Source organism: Glycine soja, chromosome 3 (assembly GCF_004193775.1).
Source record: "Glycine soja cultivar W05 chromosome 3, ASM419377v2, whole genome shotgun sequence".
Classification (NCBI taxonomy): domain Eukaryota; kingdom Viridiplantae; phylum Streptophyta; class Magnoliopsida; order Fabales; family Fabaceae; genus Glycine; species Glycine soja.
Genome location: NC_041004.1, coordinates 6384349 through 6391906, shown reverse-complemented (window position 1 = coordinate 6391906; position 7558 = coordinate 6384349). Strand labels below are relative to the sequence as shown.

The window sequence follows — 7558 nt, the reverse complement described above, 5'->3', positions numbered from 1 at the left end:
AGAAGCTGGGGCGGGTCATCTTCTTCAGTGACGAAGAGAAAAACCCTAGAGGCACAACGGTGGCCTCTATGGTATTTCTTGTCACATGTGAAGCAGAGGCCTCGTTCACGGCGTGACGCAATCTCTTCTAACGACAGCCATTTGACGGCTGGAGGTGGGAAACGCGTCGGTGCGGCCAAGAGAGGAGGGGTTGGTGGTGGGGGGTTGGACGGAGCATGCGTGAAAGAAGGAGATGACAGGGTGGGTCCTGGTCGTGAGGCGTGACGTTGGTCTAGCACCTTTTCCTCCTGAATACGTGCAAGGTCCACGGCTTGCGCTAAGGTGAGTGGCTGATGAATCTGGACTTCGCGATGAATCTCTGGAGAGAGACCTGCGACAAAGCAAGTTAATAGGAAGGCCTGAGGAAGACCCTCCACGCAGTTCGCCAAATCTTCAAATTCCACCAGGTAAGCACTCACAGAACCCTGTTGTGTCAATTTGAATAGGGTGCCCGTAGGGTCATCGTAAGGGGACTGAGCAAAACAACGTTGTAATGCTTGAGTGAAAATAGACCAAGAGGTAAGTTGGCCATTGCTCTGCATCCATTGGAACCAAGCAAGAGCTCGCCCTTCCATATAAAAGGAAGTGATAGTCAGCCGGTCCGATGGTGGGGTATCGTGGTAATCAAAAAATTGGTTAATTTTGAATAGCCACCCATTCGGATTGGAGCTGTCGAATCGGGGAACATCTAATTTGAGTTTGTGAATTTGTGCAGGGGAGGATGTGTGTGGCTGAGGGACAACAGGGTTGGCTGATGGCGTGGATGGGGTCGGATGGACGAGGGGAACAATGTGATGGATAAGGTTATCAATCTTATCGCCCAGAGAGAGTTGCTGAATGGAGAGGCGAGTGAGGAGCTCCTCTAATTTGGGAAGGGAATCAGAGGGGTTGGGGTTTGCCATGTCAACGAGAGCACCAAATTGATAGGTGCAGGGGTCTGGCTTCGAGGGCCAGTGCCTCTAGAACTATGAAAGGAGAAGAGAATTGTAATGAAAGAGGAAAGTATTATTTCATATGCTTGATTGTTTGATTACATAGGTATTTATAACAATTCCTAATAACAGATTTTGTACTGGCTTGTGCGCAGGAATATTCCTATAACAAAATTAGTTTGTATTTGTCTGGCTAAGAGAGACAATTCCAATCAAGATGGATATGGAGTAGTGCTGGCTGGATATGCTGAAGCTGTGATTCAATCCCTGGTTTACCCTTATGCGTAATCATCCAAGTATGCGGGCCTTGTCACCTTTCAATTGGGCTTTTCTACTATCTGCACCCTCTATTCATCCTTGTTGGTAAGATCCTTCCCTGTTCCTGTGTCTGTGCTTGAGGTCTCTGCTGCTTTATCAGTGGTTAACGTAATTACCATAATAGGAGTCATGCATCTCATGCCACAAGAAATGATCAACATAGGTACATACTTAGATTGCCAAGGTTATCAACTTGTTTGATGACTTCTCTAAAAACGCAGTTGATCCAACTGCCAATTCTATTTAAGCATACTATTCATTTGATTGATCAATTGTCAAGTATTTGGGTTACACATATCTTTTTCACTTTAAAGGATTAAAATCAAGGGCATCACAATCAAGCTCAAGTTGGACTCTCTTAGAAACCAAGATCCCAAAACAAGTGGACCTTCCCCAAGTAACCGTTCTTTAGCAATCAGATTTAGAGCATTAATAGTAGCCACCGATCTACATGTAAAACAAATCATCCATTGCCCAAAACAATCTCTGTACAAGCAACAATACAAGATTTGCAGCCACCATAAGAATCAATTGGGACCTGACATTCTTTCACCATCTTATAACCTTGATTTTTCTTATTTTCTGAGTTTGCATTACAAAAGTATTCACATGATAAGAACTTATTCAATAAGCGCTTAATCAAGCCTTTTTTTGAAACACACCTTAAGTCATCTATGGATTCCACTTGAGGAGAGAACGGCCTGACAACACATGCATTTTCATCACCGCTGGAAACAATTGCATTCTTATTTGATGCATGACAATGCTCCATTATGTCATTTGTTGGCTTATATATGGATTCTACTTGAAGAGAGATGGTCCCAACAACACATTCATTTTCATCACCACTAGAATCCATTACATTCTTATTTGGCGCATGGGAATGCTCTATTTTTTCATTCATTGGTTCATATATGAGATAAATTGTTGTCTTGTAAATAGTTAATTTGCTCCAGAAGACAACAACAATTTGCACTTTGTTTGCAGGCTCTATTTTTGATAGTACCCCCTGCCACTCCTCATCTTCAAAGGAGACTAATGCATTTCTCTTATAAAGTTGAATGATGGCCTTTGTGTGATTTATCACCAACAAATTTTTCAAACCATCTGAAGTTATATTTTCCGGGAGAGAATAATGGACATGACACATCATTTTCTTCAATTTACACCCTTTCACTTGAGGGATTTCAAAAGTCACGGATGAACCTTCGCTATTGAAGATTAACCAATCTGGATAGCTATCACCGGGGAGCAAACAACCACCACCATCACTAGTAGCCATATTATGTAAAAATGAAGATATATGCTCAAAAGTTTATCAATCAATGTATTAGTACCACCATATAATTAATTCATCAATTTAAGATATAACAAGATAATAATTCATTTTCTCGTCATTTAAAATTATGATCTTGATTACCCAAAAACTACTCAGAACAATCATAAGTGTGAAAAGTAAATTGTTAAAAATTAATTTAAAGTTATGCATAAATATATTTGCTTGGATAATTTAAACAAAATCCATTGGTCCAAGTGTTCCATACCCGTAACAAAATAAACATAAAATGAATAAAAAATAGTTCTATACCAACCGAAAAAACAATGAAAAGTGAGAGAACATTTTCAATTTAATATTTAATTTTATATCGTGACAATAATAAATTGTACCTCACATTAAAGTATAATAAATTTGGATTTATGTTGGATTTCGTGCTCTTACCGTAATGACAGATTGACTAACACATGATTAGAAGATAGTTTTAATTACTAAATACTGATATCGCATCTTTCTTTCTTAATTGGGTATTACTAGCAAAATGTTCCTTTCAGCAAGAATTTATTTTTTAATTTGTCCTTCTAGGTATAACTAATTCCTAAACACAATTACACATGTAATTAAAGTTAAGACAACTACTAATAGCAAAATATATGATGACTGTCAAAAAAATCTATGTTGGTGTATGATCATTTTAAAATGACATGTTTATATATATATATATATATATATATATATATATATATATATATATATATATATATATATATATATATATATATAATTGATATATTAAAAATAGTTCTATTGACAAAAGATAAGGAAATTAAATACTTAAGAGAGAAATTAAGGGTAAAACCTGTAAAATATTCTGTTTCAGAATATTGGTGACTTGACAACTCATTCCCATTTGAATTAAAAGTGATCTCCTGAAATTTTTTGATCCTAAGTTGTGTACTTGAATGTTGCATTCAATTAATGTTAAAACATTCATATTATGCCACTACTAGAAAATACACTTTCAACATCGGTTATTTAGAACATTCTACATAGGTTCTAAAACTGATGTTGAAAGTGACGATGTTGAATGTATGAATGCTAACATCGGTTTTGGAGAACCGATGTTAACATACATATGACAACATTGGTTCTCCAAATACCCGATGTTAAACACAATGAACAACAGCAAAAAAAGTGTAGGCATAATGAACGTTGACATCGGTTTTCCAGTAAAACCGATGTAAATATGTTTGTTTAACATCGATTTTCTAGAAAAACCGATGTTAATATATGCCCTTAACATCGGTTTTTCTAGAAAACCGATGTCAACGTTGATGATGCATACACTTATTTGGTGTAGTTCTTTGTGTATAACATCGGTTAATTATAAATAACCGATGTTAATATTCAAATATTCACATCGGTTATTGATAATTAACCGATGTTAATGTACACTAGTTAACATCGGTTTTCTACAGATAACCGATGTTAAATTACAAACGCTGACATCGGTTATACACAAAAAACCGATGTTAATATACAAACGTTAACATCGGTTTTCTATTATAACCGATGTTGGTTATGATATTAACATCGGTTTTTGTTAATAACCGATGTTGTTTTCAAATATTTTTTTTATATATACTTTTTGTTTTTACAGTAAACCCAAAATTGTACCTGTCAAATGCAATTTCAGAAGGCCCAATTCACAACAAATAAACATTTTATTCTGCTTTCAAGCAGTTTTAATGATAATAAACATCAGATAATTGATTTATATATTATAAAGAACTATCAACAAATGAATTGAATGTTCATGTTACATAGAAAATGTAAAAAATGTAAAAAATGTTAAAAAATGTCCCTAAATCCTAGGCCTGATCTCTAATTCGGAGATAAAACTGTGCCCACTGGATCCGCAATGCTTTTAATCTCTCAGGCTCCAATGGTCCAGGGTCGTTAAAATACTGCATGATTAAATAAATCATATTAAGTTAATAATGTAATACAAATTATAAATAAATCGATTTTCTTTGAAATAAACTTACCGCTTCCCAATTATTTGTAAAAGTTCCTAAAATGATGGTGGACATCCAGTGCATGACATAGTAGCCGCACTCAGTAGTTCCTTTTTGTCTATTACACTAAATACATAATGAAATTTGGATATTAATTAAACAACTAGTGTACAGACACATAAAGAAATATATATAAATAGAAGTTTTATGTAAATGACGTACCTTGACGACAATCCACCTAGCAGGAGCCTTTGATTTAGGCTGTGGAGCATCATCAAGACCCTTGATAGCACTGTTCCATATGAGTAACAATTAAAAACTGGTGTTGTACGTTGAGGTATTACAATGCAAATGTATTGAAAACAACACTAACCTATTAATAATCCCCTTAAGGTAGTTGTCTGGCCTGTTATGCAATGAACAAAACCAGACAACTAAGTGTTCCTTGGGCAGGATGACCACCATCTGCCAGTGTCCGCTGCAGTGGAACCTAAAATGGGTTAGTACATTAGTAAACATTAATTAAATTTTGTTATTTTGTGACTTACCCATTTAGGTAGGCTCCAAGATACACATTGCGTTGTGAACTCTGCATCCAACTCTTTATGTAACTTTCAGATTCAAACTGCGATTGCCCAGACCTCTGAATGGACTGAGGCTCGAGGAATCCATAGATATCAGAATTCCCCGCTCGCATACATGTTTCAGTGATATGCTTGTTTATGTTAAGTCAAAGTTAAATATTTATGAATTGAAAGCCATAACTTAGGTAAATAAAAGCCTTTTATATAAAGACTTACAGAATCCACAACTGTAACACTGATATGCTGAGACATTGACCACCGTGTGCGATTTTGGAGAGGTCTTCGTGCTTTATGTACAGGGGGAAATCTGGATTAACGACCCCGAACACGGTGGCATCCCATCTAACCTGATAAGGCCTCAAGAAAAGCTCTGGGATGGTCAATGTCATCAGATAAAGTGGATCATCGACCTCCGGATCGGGATTCGGAGGTGGTTTTGGCGGAGACACAGCTACCTATTCATGAAACAAAGTTAAATAGCCTAATTTGAAAAGAAGAAACATATAGTAAGGACAATAAGTACCTGCTGTGATAAAGACTTGACCAGATGTGTCGGCTAAGCAAGGAAGGTGTGAAGTGTCTGCCCCACTAAGGAAACCTCATCAGTGGGTACAGGAACTCGAGCATCTGCATCTCTAATGATGCAAGCTCCATGGGAGCTTGTAGGCCTAGGATCTTCTTCATCAATGGATTCCTTTGCTTCTTGGAAGATAAGTGGCAGCGGAATGGGGAAGGAAGAGAGAGAGGAGACGCCACTTCAAGGAGAAGATGAGTCTAGAAGAAGCTCACCACCATAGGAGGCCATGGATAAGAGCTTGGAGGAAGAAGGAGAAGAATGAAGGAAGAGGGAGAGAAGAGCACGAAATTTTGTGCTCTAAATGAGCTTTGAAATCTGAAGTTTAATATTCAAATGTTCAAAGTTGAAAAAAATGCACACACATGACCTCTATTTATAGCCTAAGTGTCACACAAAATTGGAGGGAAATTCAAATTTCACTTGAATTTGAAATTGAATTTGTGGAGCCAAACTTTGGAGCCAAAATTTCACTAATTATGATTAGTGAATTTTAGTTATGGTTCAGCCCACTAATCCAAGATCAATTCCAAGATTCTCCACTAAGTGTGCTTAGGTGTCATGAGGCATGAAAAGCATGAAGGACATGCACAAAGTGTGACTATATGATGTGGCAATGGGGTGTAGTAAGCAAATGCTCACCTCCCCCTCTAAAATTTAATTGGATTGGGCTTCTACCAATTCAATTAAATTTATTTCCAACCACACACATCAAATATCCACTTAGTGCATGTGAAATTACAAAACTACCCCTAATACAAAAACTAGTCTAGGTGCCCTAAAATACAAGGGCTGAAAAATCCTATATTTCTAGGGTACCCTACCTACATTATGGAGCCCTAAATACAAGGCCCAAAAATAATGAAACCTTAATCTAATATTTACAAATATAAGCGGGCTCGTACTTAGCCCATGGGCCCGAAATCTACCCTAAGGCTCATAAGAACCCTAGGGCCTTCTCTTGCATCTCTGGCCCAATCTACTTGGAGTTTTTCTATCCAATGCCCTTGCGGAGTAGGATTGCATCATTCCCTCCCCCTTGAAAAGGATTTGACCTCAAATCCTGAGGTTCTTGATACTCTGGGCTCCTTCCCTTAACACCTGTAAAAAGAACAAAAACATATGTATTAGTGGTGTTTAGTATGTTGAAGTAAGGTAAGGTCTGAAAACTCATTTCCTGGGCATCTTCCCATGAAGGAACATGGTTCCTCACCAACTCAATGAGTGGTGCTACAAGTATAGAAAAATATGGGGCAAACCTTTTGTAAAAGATTGTTAAGTCTTGGAAGCCCCAAATTTTTCTTACACTTGGTGGAGCGGGCCACTCAGGAATGACCTTTATTCTCTTAGGGTTCATGGGAACCCTTTGATCACAATTTAAAAAATTAAGAAAAGTAAAGCAATAGAACATACCTTTTTCTGTATTTTCATGTTGATTATTCCTACCAAAAAGTATGACAAACCTAAGGTGTCCCATATGAGTGCCTAAGTTTGTATTGAAACTAAAAAATAAGAACAAACCTACCTAATGAGTCCCTATGTACACAAATCATGAAGATGTTGGGTGCATAAGTAATTTTACAAAAGAGTGTTGCACCACCCAAAGCATTCATCACACCACCTATTTTAGGGATTTGGTGCCTAATAATACCTATTTTGGGCACCAACAAAGCACAAGGATTTAATCTCTTGCGAACCAAACCCTCATCCAACAACTCCTTTACTTGAGGAATAAACTCAAGCCTAAGAGATGTGGCAATGCTAACAAGTGTCTTTTTACAAAGGAGAAAATGTGGAGGTTGTCTAAGAAGGGAAAT

At 37.2% G+C, this 7558-nt stretch overlaps 1 pseudogene; it reads right to left on the bottom strand.

Annotated features, from left to right (window-relative positions):
• Positions 1-1710: 1710 nt before the first annotated feature.
• Positions 1711-7558, bottom strand: part of LOC114404877 — a 103265-nt pseudogene continuing 97417 nt past the window's right edge.